Genomic DNA, 16,901 nt, shown 5'->3' with positions numbered 1-16,901 from the left:
CATCTTTAATCGCTATTATCCGTAGTCTGCAATATTAGCGAAATAAATCCTGCAGACACACTCTGCCCAATGAAGGGTCTCAAATAGATGTTTATTACCGAAAACCAGAGACGGAGAAAGAGCATAATTTCTGGCCCCAAAACACCGATCAGTATTAGCCAACTCTCATGTGCGACTGCCCTCTTCTTAAAACCATGAAATGACACCAGGCCGCTGATTACTCTCCAGCCTCTCCTCTCTACTGACTGTGTCTGCAATCTGTCCCTCCTCCCCCTAACGACATAAGACAAACCAAGCTCAGGGTCTTTGTGAAAATCAAGGCTGGAATGTGCAGGCCTCCTGGAGAGGGGGAGCGAATTTTAAATTGAAGGGTGGGGTGGGATAGTGGTAATATCACTTACTGGGCTGGGGGGTGGCAGATGGAGCTCAGTTTGGATTAATGCGAGTTACTGGATTTGTTAAATCAAACAACAGCTGAACCTATACAATTAAAAGTAGGTCATTTGGCAGTGTTGTAGAACAGAGACCTAGGCCGTCAGGTATAATTCTTTAAAATTTGCATCTCATATAGATAGTATGGCTAAGAAGGTGTTTAGCACACTTGTCTTCATTGGTCAAACCTTTGAGTATCGGAATTGGGACGTCATGTTGAGTTTGTACAGGACATTGGTGAGACCTCTTCTGGAATCCTGTGTCCAGTCTGGTCATTCTGCCCGCTCATTCCATGGGGACACCACCTTCTGGGTGAAAGAGCTGCACCTTAGGTGAATTTTAAATGTTTCACCTCTCAGCTTAAAACTATGCTAAATAGTTTCGGCCTCCTCTACATTTAGAAAATACCTTGACTATTCACTTTGATATTATTGACCTTGATATTATTAAGTTGGAGCGTGTTCAGAAGAGATTAACCTGGATATTGCAGGGAATGGAGGGATTGAGCTATAAGGAGAGGCTGGAAAGGCTGGGACGTTTTTCACTAAATAGTATGAGATTAAAGGTGGTTTATAAAATTATGAGAGGTACAGATAAACTGAAGAGCTGATGTCTTTTCCCTAGAGTTGTAGATTTGTGACAGAGAGATATTTGAAGGTGAGAGGAGAAAGATATGCAAACGTCATGAACGGCAATTATTTTAGACAGTAACTTGCCTGCGTGGGAATGAACTTCCAGAGGAAGCGGTGAAAGCAGTGACAGCTACAACGTTTAAGTGACATTTAGATGAGTGCATTTAAATATCCACAACGTTGGATTATCTCGTTGATTCGATTTTAGAAAAACAATAAATTCAAACATGAAACGGTTTTATCATCCTGGGGCATAACTTAAACCGATTAGTAAAATTCGAATTGCTGTCCAAATACCAACCATCTCAGGGAACGATTTCACAGCCAATGTTCCATAATTTTCATTGTCCTTGACACTCTGGGTCTGCCATCCTCTCATATAACAGGTGCTTGTAAGCTGTCAGTTCAGAACAGAATTCATTCTCTTTTTAAGGTACAGTACACACTTTCAACTTCATAACATTAATACTCTGATGTCAATATAGATAAGTGGACCTATTTGGATTTCTCTTGCCCTGTGGTTTATCAATATTTCATTTACTCCATCTCGTGTGTGCCAGGATCTTTGTTGCTTCATTGACAGCATGGCATTATTCGACTCCATCCATGGGAATATAGCAGTATTTTAATTGCTCACAATCGTGCGTGTGGCAGGATTTCAGTTGTTTCTTGGGCACTGCGATGCTCTGACACTCTCAATATTTGTAGACGACACCAAACCTGAAAGAATTGAAAAGCCTATGGAGCAGAATGTGGAACTCTCAGAGGCCAATGATACGTTGGTGTCGTGTTCATGTTGATGGCAGATGGGGATCAATGCAGAGGAGTATGAGGTGATAAACTTTCATAAGTAAGACAATGAAAGACAGCGTAAAACAGGCTTTACAGGTATAAAGGTGCTGCAGGAGCGGAGGGTCCTGGGTATATATGAGCACAGATTAATAAATATGTCGGAAAAGTGGGGAGAGCAGGAAATATCACAGATTAGTTTCAGTACCTGAGCTGTTTACAGAAGGGAGGTGGTGGTGTCAATGTATTGTGAGCTAACCCTCATGCCCACCGAGACCGTGGGAATTCCATTCGCATCAGCTTGACAAAAAAGGGAGATGGCATCATGGCCACGGCTTCTAAGTTGTGTCGGGAAAACAGAACTACCAGTGGGTTTAATATGAGAATTGGCCTTCACTGAACATTGCTCCTGACAAAGTTGGTGGGATGTGGATACATCAGAATCTCCACACGAGGCGTCCCAGTCTACTCCGGCTCGTACCAGGGCCCTCCCCACATGGAAGGGGGGGAAAGGGGGCGGGGGAACGGATATCGGGCACTCCACCACCCGGCTTGGCCCTTTCTGTCCTGTTCCAGGCTGTTTCTCCTGGAATCGGAGAAAGGGAGGGAGGGAGGGACAGAGTGAGTGACCCAGCTGTTACTGCTGGTGTAGGTGGGGGGAACTGTGAAGTGTCTGGAAGGAGTCAGTCCACAGCTTTGTATCCAGACGGTGTTATTAGTGTGTGTGTGTGTGTGTGTGTGTGTGTCTTTGTGTGTGTGTGACGGGGTGTAGTGGAGAGGTAGAAAGAGGGAAAGAGAGAGAGAGAGAAGGTACTGCATGCAGTAGTGAGTGTGGTGGAGCATGAGCCTGGTTCGGGGGTCGGTGCTTTAACAGATATATACAGTGAGTGTGAGGGAGCAGAGAGAATACAGTGACCCTTCTCATGACAGAGCGGGAATGTTATTGATGTTTGTCCTTTGTTGCAGGACATTTCTTCAGACCGCAGATACTGCACTGAGCTGGGTGGTGAGCTCAGACCATGCTCGGCTGTTCCGGTGGTGTGGCCTCCTCTGAGAAGAGAATGGTCCCCCTCTGTACTAGCCCACCCACCATGCCCTCCGTGCCCCTGTCGCCAAACCGTGTTGTAAAAGCCCCTTATCCGCCATGCTCGCGGTAAACTGTGAAGGGCAGCTCCAAACTGGGAAAGCTCAGCCGTGTGACCATTGGTCTTTTAAAGATGTCCCCAGTGCCAGGGATCACGGAATATCCATGGGCATCCAGGCTGTGGTGAGTGCCTCCAACCATTCGGCTGGTATGGAATGAGAGGACACCATAGGATGGGGTGCGTATTTAATGAGGTGGGTTTGATAAGATAGCACCAGGAAACTAGCTCGACATCGTACAGACAATTCCTCTGTCACACTCAATGAAAATGGCACTGAAACAAATTTGGTTAGAAATGTACACCTAAAATTGTCCATCATCCGAAATCACACCTATATAGCATGCACGCATCATCCCTGGGAATACTGGCTCATGTTGCAGGATGCAATTGAATTGTCTTCATTTCAACATTCTGAAATTTGTGAACACGTCCTTGCATGACATGTCTTTCGATATTCCCCTCTCTATCTCTACCCCAAACCCCTCGAATTTGGCAATATTTTAACGGATTACCCCGCCATCTCTCCCTGGCAGTGAGTTTCACATCCACAGCATCCCTTTGTCATGGAACAATGGAAATATGGAACAATGGAAATATGGAGTGGCAAATGGATGGGAGCGAGACATCCTGTCATTTCCAGTATGGGCTACACGTTTTCCAATTCTCGGAAGCGATCAAACACAGCATTACAGAGCAATGTACTGGTGTGATGTACACAGCTCGACAGGTTTACAGTTCCGGGTTTACAGATTAATTCACAGACGATAACTGCATAGCTCACCATGCTGGTCAGAGAATCTGACTGAGTATTTTTTTAAGATCAATGTACTGTGGTCTGCATAGCTCCCCGTGCTGGACAGATATCTTGTCCGGGTTTATAAATCAATGCACTACTATAATCTATGGAGCTCCCCGTGCTGCTCAGATATCAAGTACGGGTTTATAGATCAATGCACTGCTGTGGTCTGCATAGCTCCCCGTGCTGGAGAGATATAAAGTCCCGGTTTGTAGATCAATGCACTGCTGTGGTCTGCATAGCTCCCCGTGCTGGACAGATATCTAGTTCGGGTTTATAGATCAATGAACTGCTGTGGTCTGCACAGCTCCCCGTGCTGGACAGATATCTAGTCCGGGTTTGTAGAACAATGCTCTGATTCGATCTGCGTAGTTATCCACTCTGGACAGATTGCTGGGTTGTACTGAGTAGTACACAGACCTCGTCTACATCGGTGAAGAGATATCTCCTCTGCGTTGATGGTGTCTGGGTTGGTTCTGTGAGATGGATTGAGAATGTGGTATATCTAACCATTTCAGCTGATCTGACAATGCCTTTAGATCTCATTCTTGTGATTAGACCCTCCATCTCTCACCCCATTAACGTTACAGTGTACCCATGCACAGTACATCATGTTGGTGAATACCCACTGTCCTGGCAGCAGCCAGAGCATCTTCATTCAGAAGCAGGCAGCCATTCCCATCGTCTTCGGGTCTCTGCGGAGAAAAAAAGTGTAGCCTCTCAGATAAAGGCTGCCCCCTTGGTACACGGCTCAAAACACCATCCCCGTCACCACTCCCCACCGCCAACCAACCGCATCAAAATATCCAGTGTGTACTGAGAACAATAGGGTCCCTGGGAACATCAGGGAACAGACTATCAGGGAGAGGGAGCAACACTTCCCGTGTCTGAACGGGTCAGTACTCAGTGTTTCATTTGGTCTTTAAATCCTTCTTCATTTATACAATACACAGCCTTTTATTCTTCCTGAAAAATATCACAGGTTCATAGTTACCCACATTATATTCAATCGATCAAGTTGTTGCCCATTGCTTAATCATTTACAGATTCATTGCCTCCCCTTCATAACTTCATTTTCTGTCGGTCTTAGTGTCAGTTAAATTTAGTTAGAACATGTTTGTTCCATTTCTGAAAACTTGATATCGTTTGCAAATATTAAAGGTCCCGCACTGGTCATTTTGCCACTGCAGTCGTTAATTTGAGTTAAAATGATAGAGACTGATTTTCTCCCTAATTTATCCCTGCTCCTGGCTCAGTAACCAGGCTTCCCCGTATTCCTGTGTAGCAGCTTTGAAAAGCTGAATGTTCACTTTCATTACCTGTGTAACAGGTATGAGATTTTGGAAAATCTGCTCCAGTTGCTGGGAAACAGCATCCAATGGCTGCATGGCCTCATTCTGTTCCTGTTTAAAAATTCTGAAGGGCAGAATAGCCTGCTTCAGTGTCGGTGCAGTTGTGAATGGTGCTGAATATTTTGGAACCATCAGTGAACAGCCCAGTTCTGACTTCATGATGGAGTGAAGGCCACTGATGGTGCAGCTGCTGCTAGCCAACAGTGCCTCATGGATGCCCAGTTTACATGTGATCGGTCCTTTAGAAGTACGTCCTAATTCACAGGCGAGAGTGCCACATAACACAGTGGGCAGGATCTTCAATATGAGGCTGAGACTTTCCCGCCTCCAGGACGGTGTGCTGACTGCTCATACACATGCTGTCAGCGACAGATCCATCTGGGGCAAGGGGTTTGGTGAGAATATTTCCCTCTTGTTGGTTCCCTCATCACCTCCACCAGTCTGGTTGCTGTGTATTTGAGGTCTCTCCCTGCTCAGTCAATGTGGCCCTGTGGAGAACCTCTTGGTGATGGACATTGAAGTCTCACACCCAGATGGCGTTCTCTGTCCTTGTCACCTTCAATGATTCCACTGGTTTGTTTTCAACACCATGGGGAACTGCATTATCACTGAGGGGTGGGCTGGGGGGCAGGAGATATCTATCAACAGGTGGTTTCCTCGACCAACTGTGGCCTGGTACCATGAGCTTTCGCAGGTTCTAGAATCAATGTTGGGGAATTGCGGGGTAACTCCTTCCCTGACTGTATACCAGGGTGTCCCCACTACTATTGGGGCTCTCCTGTCCATGGGAGAGGATATACCCAGGGATGTCAATGGGATTTCACGAAACATTACCGATCTGGCCTGATTCTGTGAGTATGACGGTGTCAGACTGTTTCCGAAATGGGAGTGCTGGAAAAGCACAACAGGTCAGGCTGGCATCCAAGGAACAGGGGGACCGACGTTTCGGTCATAGTCTCTTCAGAAGGAATGAGGCTTGTGGGCCGTGTGGCTGAGAGATAAATGGGAGGGGGCTGGGGCTGGGGCTGGGGCTGGAGGAAAGGAAGATGGGAATATGATTGGTAGATGGAGGTAGGGGAGACGTGATCAGTCAGAGAGGAGGGTGCGGTGGATAATAAGGTTGAAAGGTGATGGAGTCACGGAGTCCCCCGGAACGTTCTGACCCCGACATTCTATAACTGACATTCCCTGGAACGTTCTGTCCCTGACAATGTTTGTGAACGGCCGGACGTCAGTGAATTGAACAAACGATAAGATCCCGAGGGAAGAGATCCCATTCCTGGGAGAAGGAGACACTGTTCCGAAAGCCCCTCAGGCAGATAAAGGGATGAATATGTTTTCCCTGCGTTTACATTTCTTCACGGCACAGTATCGACCACCATTTAGACTAAAATACAAAAATTTCCAAACTCCATTTGTCTTCAGGAAACTGGGAGATAATCCTTCAGGACAGCAACGTTTCCACCCTCCGTATTAGGGACTGGGAAGGAGTGACCTCTGCCTGCTCTCGAGTGATCGACTGTGTGGGAATGTTCTAAAAATAATCTGTCCTTATGGGTGTGTCTCTGTGTTTGGTGAGGGAGGGTTTCTTATGGTTGTGACATTTTTGTTTTCAGTAATTCCGACCTTCCCATTTGTTGTTCCAACTCCAATTATTTGAATAAATCCCTGAACACATTTGAAAATATCGCTGGAATCCCTAATCATACTGGGTCCTTTTCCCCCATTGTGATGGACAATGGGTTTGTTTTCCTTCCTCACAGTTAACGTAGTGACCATCTACGTCCTGCTTTATAAAGATTGTGCATTATCTCCATATGTCAGACGTTACCTGGGGGCCATGGCAGTGGCGGATCTTCTGGTCATTATGCTCGACCTGATACTGAGACACATTCCCATTGTTTATCAGGAACAGTTTTATTTCCTGAAGGACTCCGCCCCCGTGTGTAATATCCACGCCATCCTGGTTTACGCAGCCACTGACTGTTCTGTCTGGTTCACAGTCACTTTCACCTTTGATCGGTTTGTGGCCATTTGTTGCCAGAAGCTGAAAAGTAAATATTGCAGTGAGAAAACGGCGGCTGTGGTTCTGGGAGCAGTGACTGTGCTGAGCTGTTTAAAGAACATTTTCTGGTATTTTATGCTATTACCTCGATATTGGCTGCGGAATGTTCCCTGATTTTGTGATGTTCCAGAGGGGGTGGAATACTCCAGTGTCTGGCTCACAATCGAGTTCCTCCATCACATTCTAACGCCGTGTGTCCCGTTTCTCCTGGTACTGCTGCTTAATGTTCTCACCGTCAGACACAATTTAGTGACCAGCAAAGCCCGCAGGAGACTTCGCGCTCACACCAATGGGGACGCTCAGTCTGACACAGAAATGAGAAACCGAAAAAAATCCATAATTTTACTGTTTGTGATCTCAGCCAATTTCATCCTGTTATGGTCAACGTTAATGCTGTATTCCATATGGAACCGGTTGTATTGGATGGTGGATACACTTGTGTATCTCCATGACTTTGTGCAGGAATTGGGCTTCATGCTGCAGCTCCTCAGTTGCTGCACAAACACCGCGATTTATGCCGTGACCCAGACTAAGTTCAGGCAACAGCTGAAGAATGTGCTGAAATATCCCTTCACCCAAATCCATCAATCAATCAAATTCCCTCATTAATCAATCCATCCGGGATTTTCTCATTTCAGTTCAGTGTTTCAACGATGGAGCAGACGGTCGCTATGGTAACAGACTGAGGGTATCGCTGGTTTGTCCCTCCTTATCCCCCAGGGCGGTTACAGGGACACATTTCAATGTTTCTCAGAACTCAGGAGCCAGTAAGAAAAGGCACCATCCCACTGACTGTATCCATCACTTTCATTTGTAAATAATAAAAATGTTGATTAAAGTGTGCCGAGCAGCAGAGTGAACGATGTTGTTGTGTGTCTTTGTGTTGGAGAAGCTGAGCTGGAGAGAGACAGACTCAGCCCCAAGTCCTGGTCCTCAGAGAAGGGGAGTGGTCTGGGCCCTGCGCTCAGGAGGTGAGTTAAACGCTCTCTGTCTCCCCTACTCCAACCTGGCCTCCCCATTTCCTCTTCCCCACTCTTTGTCATATCTCTCACACTCACTCTTTCTCACCACTTCTCCCTTTCACTTTCCTTCTTCTCCCTCTCTCTCCATTACATCCCTCCCTCGTTTCTCCACCTGCATTGACTCTTCACTCTCACTCTCACCTTCTCTCACACTCCTGCTGTCTGTGTTTCCCTCCCGCAATTCCGTCTCTACCCCAGTTTCCCCTCCTCCCACCTCCTGCAACACTTTCTCCTCTCAAAACCACACCCCAACACACGCATTCTCACCAACAACAACCCAGTCTATCGGTCAGAGGGAGAGGAAAGTACCCGGGAGAGACAGTGTGTCAGATCGAGAGGGAGGGACGGACAGGAGAGAGAGAGATTCACTCAAAGAGAAATGGAGGGAGGTGAGGAGAGAGAGAGAGACGGGGGTGGATGGAGAGTGAGAGAAGGTGGAGAGAGAGTGAAGGAGCGAGGAGAGAGAGCGTTGGGCAAAGGAGACATCGGAAGAGGGAGAGAGAGAGAGACGGGGAGGAGATAATGAGAGAGGGGCGAGAGAGTTGGCAAGAGAAATAGTGATACTGAGAGAGGGGCGAGGGAGGGGGCGAGACAGAGAGAGAGGGAGCGAGATAGCGAGAGAGAGCGAGAGAGAGAGAGAGAGACAGAGAGAGCAAGAGCGAGAGCGAGAGAAAAGGGGGCAAGAGAGATACGGGAGGAGAGAGACATAAAAGATGGGGGCGAAAGAGTGAGGAGGCAACAAAGAGACGGGGTAAGAGATGGGGGCAAGAGAGAGCAGGATGGGAATAGAGAGATAGATGAGGTGAGAAAGAGGGGGACGAGAGAGGGGGGGGAGAGAAGGGGAGAGAGGGTGGTGAGAGTGTGGGTGTGAGGGAGTGGTTGAGAGAGAGTGTCATAGTGTGGGGGCCAGAGAGCGGGTGGCGATAGAGGGTAGCGAAAGAGGGGGCGCGAGAGTGGAGGGGCGAAAGAGTGGTCGAGATAGAGGACAAAAGAGTGGGGCCACAGGGTGGGAGTGAGAGATGGGAGACGAGAGAGGTGTTGCGACAGAGGGGCTGTGACAGAGGGAGACGTCAGAGGGAGGCGACAGGAGGGGTGTCAGAGGGGGGCCACAGAAGGGGGAGAGGGAGGGGGAGAGTGAGGGGGCGTTTGGGTGTAATGAGTGAGGTGGGCGAGAGAGTGGGAGCGAGAGTGTGGGGTCCGAGAGTGGAGTGGCGTCGGAGGAAGGCATCATATTGGGGCTGGAGAACAGGGGGAGAGACGAGGGGCGAGAGAGGGCGGCGAGAGAGCAGGGTGAGGGGTGTGAAAGGAGGGCGAGAAAGGCAGGCGAGAAAGGGGTGCAAGGGAGGAGGGGGCGAGAGACTGGGGTCGAGAGAGGGTGAGAGAGGGGGACGAGAGACGGGGTGGAGAGAGAGGGCATCAGAGGGGCCATCAGAGTGGGTGCGTCTGATGAGGGGCCTAGATTTGGGGGCGGGGGGTCGAGAGAGGTCGTGATAAAGGAACAGAAAGAGGGGCGGCGAGAGTGGGTGCGAGCGACGGGATTGGGAGGATGACAGAGTCAGGCGAGAGGAAGGGGTCGAGAGAGGGGGTTGAGAGAGGGGGCAAGATAGTGAGGGTGAGAGAGAGTGAGCACGAGAGAGAGAGGGAATGTGAGAGAGGGGGCGATAGAGAGGGGGAGAGAGAGGGGGTGATGGAGAGGTGTGTGGTTTTGGACGAGAGAAGGGGCGAGAGTGGGGGGAGCGAGTGCGGCCAAAATGCAGGGGGCAAGGGTGGTCAAGAGATAGGTCGCGAGAGAGGGTGTGAGAAAAGGGGTCAAGGGAGGAGTGCGAGAGAGGGGTTGCAAGAGAGGCGGCGGGGAGCGAGAGTGAGGGGAGAGAGTGAGGGGAGAGAGTCGGAATTGAGAGGGGTGGGCAACAGAGGCGTGGCGAGAGAGAGGTTGGTGAGAGAGAGGGAGAGAGAGGTGGAAGAGAGACAGTGGGGGCGAGAGTGACAGTCGTGAGTGGGGGGTGTGAGAGGGAACGTGTAGGGGAAGAGAGCGGGAGATGAGAGAGCGGGCGAAAGAGAAGGGGCGAAACGGGGGTGTGAGAGTTGCTCAAGTGAGGGGTGCAAGGTAGGGGCGAGAGTGGCTGCGATAGTGTGACGGCAACTGTGGGGGTAGGGATGTGTGGGCAATTGAGGGCGCGAGACAGAGGGAGCGAGATAGAAGAGGAGAGAGAGATGACGAGAGAGAGGGCGAGAGAGAGGGGATGTGAGAGGGGGCGAGAGATCGTGGTTCAAGATGAGGGCGAGAGAGGGGGGCAAGAGACGGGGCGAGAGAGAGGGAGTGAGAAAGAGCGGCAAGAGAGAGAGGCCTAGAAAGAGGCAGCCAGAGCCATAGCGGCAGAGGGCGGGCGAGACAGAGGTTGGCGACTGAGAGGGCTCGGATGAATGTGGTTGAGAGAGGGCGGCGAGAGAGAGGGGTGAGAGAAAATGCAGAGAGAGTGGGTCGAGACAGTAGTTGCGAGAGAGAGGTGGAGGCGACATTGGGCGCAGAGAGAGGGGCCGAGAGAGAGGGGGGCGAGAGCGAGGGGGCCGAGAGGAAGGGGGGGGGCGAGAGAATAGGGGGTCGAGAGAGAGAGGGGGGAGACAAATGGCAGTGAAAGAGAGAGATAGAGGAGAAACAGAGAGGAGAGTGAGGGGGAGAGAGGGAGAGGGAGAGAGAGAATGGGACAGAGAGAGGGAAGAGAGAGACGGGATAGAGAGAGAGAGAATGGGGAGAGTGAGAGGCGGGAGAGAGGGGACAGTGATAGTGGTGAGCGAGAGGGCGTGAGCAAGGTAGGGGAGGGAGAGAGTGAGAGGGGTAGGAGAGATAGAGAGTGAGAGAGAGGGAGGAGAGATAGAGGGGGCGAGTGAGAGGGGGTGAGAGTGAGGGGGCGAGAGAGAGTGGGACAGAGAGGGAGAGAGTGGGAGGCGTGGAAAAGGAGAGAGAGGAGGAGGTGACTGAGAGAGAGGCGAGAGAGGGTGGGCGAGAGAGAGGGGAGCGAGAGAGAGGGGGTCGAGAGAGACGGAGGTGAGAGAGATGGGGCAAAAGAGAGGGGGAGAGAGAGGGAGGCGACAGAGAGAGTGAGGCGAGAGAGAAGGATGCGAGAGAGAGAGGGAGAGGGGGAGAGAGTGTGTGGAGGGAGAGAGTGTGAACGGAGAGAGAGGGGGTACAGAGAGGGGGGTGGGAGAGAGAGGAGGGAGAGAGAGGCGAAGGAGAGAAAGTGGGACAGTGAGAGGGGAGGGAGAGAGGGGAGAGAGACGGAGAGAGACAATGGGCAGAGAGAGAGAGGGAAAGAGAGAGGAGAGAGTAAGAGGGGCAGGAGAGATATAGAGAGAGAGATGGAGGGGAGAGAGGGAGCAAGAAAGAGGGGTGCGAGAGAGAGTGGGTGAGAGACGGGGCGAGAGAGAATGGGCGAGAGAAGGGGAGGGGAGAGGGAGACAAAGTGTAGTGAGAGAGAGGGAGAGAGAAAGGGGACGCGAGAGAAGGGAGACAGAGGGGGGCAACAGAGAGAGTGAGGTGAGAGAGATGGGGCGAGAGAGAGAGAGGCGGGCGAGAGAGACGTGGAGAGAGAGGGGGTGAGAGAGGGAGTCGACTGAGTGAGGCAAGAGAGATGGGGCGAGAGAGAGGGGAAGCGAGAGAGAGGGAAGCGAGAGGGAGGGGAGCAAGAGGGGTGAGAGACAAAGTGGTGCGAGAGAGACGAGAGAAAGAGGGGGAGGCGAGAGAAGAGACAGAGAGGGAGACGGGTCAGAGATTGAGGAGTGAGAGACTGGGAGAGAGAGTGGGGGCGAGAGAGAGGTGGAGAGAGAGAGGGGAGAGAGAGGGGAGACGACTGAAGGGGGAGAGAAGGGGAGTCCACTTAGAGAGTGAGGCGAGAGAGATGGGGCGAGAGAGAGGGAGTGAGAGAGATGGAGTGGGGGCGAGATAGAAGGGAGAAAGGGAAGACGACATACAGAGTGAGGGGAGAGAGAGGTGAGCGAGAGAGGGGAAGGTGACAGAGTGGGAGGCAAGAGTTAGGGGAGGTGAGAGAGAGGGAGACGAGAAGGAGGGTGCGAGAGAGTGGGGAGGTGACAGTGGGGGAAGAGAGAGGGGTGAGAGAGAGTGGGCCAGACAGAGAGATAGAGGAGAGAGGGGGAAGAGCGAGGGGGAGAGAGAGGGGAAAGAGAGGGAGGGAAGGCAGTGAGTGAGAGGAGTATGAGAGACAGAGAGTGAGGTAGAGGGAGGGGAGATAGAGGGGACGAGTGAGAGGAAGAGAGAGTGGGAAGAGTGAAAAGGGAGAGAGAGGGGGAAGCGACTAAGTGAGTGAGGCGAGAGAGGGTGGGCGAGAGAGAGGGCACGAGAGAGAGTGGGAGGAGAATGACGGGGGTGAGAGAGATGGGGGCGAAAGAGAGGGGAGAGAGGTAGAGAATGGAGGGTAAGAGAACGAGGGAGGGAGAGAGATGGAGAGAGGGGGAGGGGGAGGGAGAGAAAGGGGAGAGACAGCGGGAGAGAGAGGAGAGAGAGAGAAAGAGTGAGGGAGAGAAGGGTGGAGAGAGAGGAGAGAAGAGCGGGGGAGAGAGAGGAGAGCGAGAGAGGAGAGAGAGGGAGAGAGGGGAGGGAAGTGAAAGGGTGAGGAGTAGAGAGAGAGAGATGAGGAGAGAGGGATGAAAGAGAGGGGGTGAGAGAGAATAGAGTGAAAGCGGAGAGAGGGGGAGAGAGAGGAGGATTGAGAGAGAGTCGGGAGAGAGAGACGAGAGGGAGACAGAGACGACGCTGAGAGAGAGGCTGGAGAGAGAGTGCAGGACAGGGAGTGGAGGGGGAGAGAGGAGAGAGAGAGAGGGCAGAGAGAGGGGGGAGTGAGATACGGGAGAGAGAGGGAGGGGAGAGAGAGGGGAGAGAGAGAGAGTGAGAGATGGAGAGAGAGAGACGGGAGAGAGAGCACGGGGAGAGAGAGGAGAGAGACAGAGAGTGGAGAAAGCGAGGGGGAGAGAAAGGGAGAGCGGTGAGGGGAGAGGGGGGGAGTGGGAGAGAGGAGAGAGCAGTGATGGGAGAGAGGGAGAGGAGAGAGAGGGGAGAGAGAGATGAAGAGTGAAGGGAGTGTGAGAGAGCGGACAGAGAAAGAGAGAGAAAGCGGGAGAGAGAGATGGACAGAGAGAAGAGAGAAATGGGAGAGACAGTGTGTGGGAGAGAGAGGGGAGGAAGAGAGAGGGGGGAGAGGGGGGAGATAGAGAGGGCTGTAAAAGAGAGAGGAGGAGTGAGAGAGAGACGAGATGGAGAGAGGGGGAGAGTGACGACAGAGAGATACTACGCATCGAGACAGAATAGAGGGGTAGAGAGTGGAGGGAGAGTGACGAGAGAGCGAGATAGAGGGGAGAGAGAGAAGGGAGAGAGAGTGAGGGGAGAGAGAGGGAGGCCGGGTTGAGAGAGTGAGAGAGGTTGAGGGAGGGAGGAAAGAGAGACGGAGAGAGAGCAGAGTGGAGAGAGTAGAGAGAGAGGGACAGAGAGTGGTGAGTGAGAGAGGAAGTGTGAGAGAGGGAGAGAGAGGGGGTGAGAGAAAAAGGGAGAGAGACAGCAGAGAGAGATGGGTAGGAGGAGGGACAGGGAGGGAGGGGAGAGAGAGAGATGGAGGAGAGAGAGAGAAAAAAGGGAGAGAGATGGAGAGAGAGGAGAGTGAGAGAGAATGGAGTGAGAGCCGGGAGAGAGAAAGAGAGCGGGGAGGGAGAGAGGGGACAGAGAGAGAGAGGATCAAGAGAGAAAGGGGAGAGAGAGAGGAGATAGAGAGACATAGTGAGGAGAGAGAGGGAGGTAGAGAGAGAGGCGACGGCAAGAGAAGGAAGAGAGAGAGCGGGGAGAGGAGAGAGAGAGGGGAAGAGAGGGTAGGGAAGAGAGAGGGATGGGGAGGGAGACATGGAGTGAGAGGGGAGAGAGAGAGAGGTAGGGGAGAGAGTCGGAGAGAGAAGGGAGAGAGAGAAAGGGGAGAGAGAGCGCGCGGAGAGAGGGGAGGGAGAGAGACAGAGAGTGGAGAAAGAGAAAGGGTGGGGAGAGTAAGGGAGACTGGTGAGGGGAGAGAAAGAGCGAGTGGGAGAGAGAGGGAGAGCGGTGAGGGGAGAGAGAGGGAGAGTGGAGAGAGAGGGGAGAGAAAGAGATGGAGGGAGAGGGGTGTGAGAGAGAGTGAAAGAGAAAGAGTGGGGGGACAGAGCGAGAGGGTGAGAAAGAGAGTGAGGGGAGAGAGATAGGAAGCTAGAGAGAGTGGGCGAGTGAGAGGGGGAGAGAGATGACGAGAGAGACAGGATGGAGAGAGTGGAGGAGTAGAGAGTGTAGGGGGATAGACGAGCGAGCGAGATAGAGGGGAGAGAGAGGGGAGACAGAAAGGGAAGAGAGAGCATGGGGAGAGAGAGAGGAGAGAGAGAGACAGAGAGAGGAGAGAGAGGGGGAGTGGTGAGAGAAAGAGGGAGGGAGAGAGCGATGGAGAGACAGGATAGAGAGTGAGCGGGGGAGAAAGAGGAGAGAGAGACAGAGAGAGAGGAGGAAGAGATGGGAGAGAGAGGAGGAGGGAGAGAGAGCGGAGGGGTGAGAGAAAGAGAGCGGGAAAGAGATGTCGAGAGAGGAGAGAGAGCGGGGGAAGTGAAGAGAGAGAGACAGAGAGTGGAGAGAGAGCGGGATGGGGACAGAGGGGAGGGGTGAGAGTAAGAGGGAGGGAGAGAGAGAGATGGAGAGACGGGAAGGAGAGAAAGGGGAGAGGGAAAGCAGGTGAGAGAGAGGAGATAGAGGCAGAGAGATGAAAGAGAAAAGGAGAGGGACATGAGGCGGAGAGAGAGGAGAGAAAGAGACCGAGGGGAGAGAGAGAGAGAGAGTGGAGGAAAGTCAAAGACTGAGAGGTAGACAGGGAGAGAGTGGGAAGAGAGAGAGTGGGGAGGGAGAGAGGGGGAAGAGAGTGAGGGGGAGAGCGAGAGGAGCGAGGCAGAAAGACGAGAGAGTGAGAAGAGTGCGAAGTGAGAGAGAGGGGAGAGAGAGTGGAGGGAGAGAGAGGAGTGAGAGAGAGACGAGAGGGAGTGAGGGAGAGAGATGTGAGGGAGAGAGGGAGAGGACACAGAGAGTCTATGGAGTGAGAGTTAAGGGGGGAGAAAGTGGGGACAGAGAGATGGGGGAGAGAGGAGAGAGACAGAGAGAGGATAGAGAGGGGAGAGATTGAGGGGGAGAGTGAGGGATAGAGGAGAGAGAGCGCGGGGAAAGACAGAGGATAGAGTCCGAAAAGGGAGAGAGTGGGGAGAGCTTGACGGGAGAGAGGGGGGAGAGAGAGTGGAGGGTGGGAGCGGAGTGAGAGAGATGAGAGGGAGAGAGGGAGAGGACACAGAGAGAGTGGATGGAGTGAGAGTGAAGGGGGAGAAAGGGGGAGAGAGAGAGGGAGAGAGTGGAGGAAAGTGAAAAAGTGAGAGGTAGACAGGTGAGAGAGTGGGAAGAGATAGTGGGGAGGGAGAGAGTGGGAAGAGAGTGAGGGGGAAAGCGAGAGGAGCGAGACAGAAAGAGGAAAGAGTGAGGAGAGTGCGAAGTGAGAGAGAGGGGAGAGAGAGTGGAGGGAGAGAGAGGAGGGAGAGAGACGAGAGGGAGAGAGGGAGAGAGATGTGAGGGAGAGAGGGAGGGGACACAGAGGGATTCTATGGAATGAGAGTTAAGGGGAGAAAGAGGGGACAGAGAGAGAGGGGAGAGAGAGGAGTGAGACAGAGAGAGGATAGAGAGGGGAGAGATTGAGGGGGAGAGAGAGGGAGAGAGGAGAGAGAGAGCGGGGGAAGACAGAGGACAGAGTCTGAAAAGGGAGTGAGTGGGGAGAGCATGACGGGAGAGAGAGGGGGGAAAGAGTGGAGGGAGGGAGCTGAGTGAGAGAGGGATGAGAGGGAGAGAGGGAGAGATATGAGAGGGAGAGGACACAGAGAGAGTGGATGGAGTGAGAATGAAGGGGGAGAAAGGGGGAGAGAGAGGAGAGCGACGGAGAGAGGGAGAGAGAGGGGAGAGAGTGAGCGGGAGGGAGAGAGAGATGGAGAGAGGGGAGTGAGGGAAAGGGGAGAGAGAGTGGGAGAGAGAGAGGACAGTGAGAAACAGAGAGAGGAGAGAGAAAGGGAGGGGAGAGACAGGGAGAGAGGGGAGTGGAGAGAGAAAGAGAGATGGCGAGAGAGATGGAGAGAGAGAGAGAAGAGTGAGCGAGGAGAGAGATTGAGGGAAGTGAGAGAGTGAGGTGAAGAGAGAGAGAGATTGGGAGACGGGGTGACAGAGAGGGGATGAGAGAGGGAGAGGAGAGTGAGAGGGGAAGAGTGCAGGAGTGAGAGTGAGATGAGAGGGAGAGAGAGACGACGCTGAGAGAGAGTGGAGGGCAGGGAGTGGAGGGAGAGAGAGGAGACAGAGAGTTAGAGTGGAGAAAGAGAGAGAGAGAGGAAAGGAGAGAAAGAGGGGAGAGAGTGAAGGAGAGGGAGGGGAGACACAGAGAGATAGATGGGAGGAAGAGAGAGGGGAGAGTCAGTGAGGAATGGAGGAGAGAGAGAGAAACTGGAGCGAGAGCAGGGAGAGAGGGGAGAGAGAGACAGACAGTGGAGAATGAGAGAGGGTGGGAGGTGAGGTGAGAGAGAGGGAGAGTGGTGAGGGTAGAGAGAGGGAGAGCGAGATTAGATTACTTACAGTGTG

The sequence above is a fragment of the Chiloscyllium plagiosum genome, unplaced genomic scaffold (assembly GCF_037043375.1).
Source record: "Chiloscyllium plagiosum isolate Xiang-an unplaced genomic scaffold, Cpla_swu_hap1 HiC_scaffold_29, whole genome shotgun sequence".
In the NCBI taxonomy this organism is placed as follows: domain Eukaryota; kingdom Metazoa; phylum Chordata; class Chondrichthyes; order Orectolobiformes; family Hemiscylliidae; genus Chiloscyllium; species Chiloscyllium plagiosum.
This window is presented reverse-complemented; position numbering follows the sequence as displayed.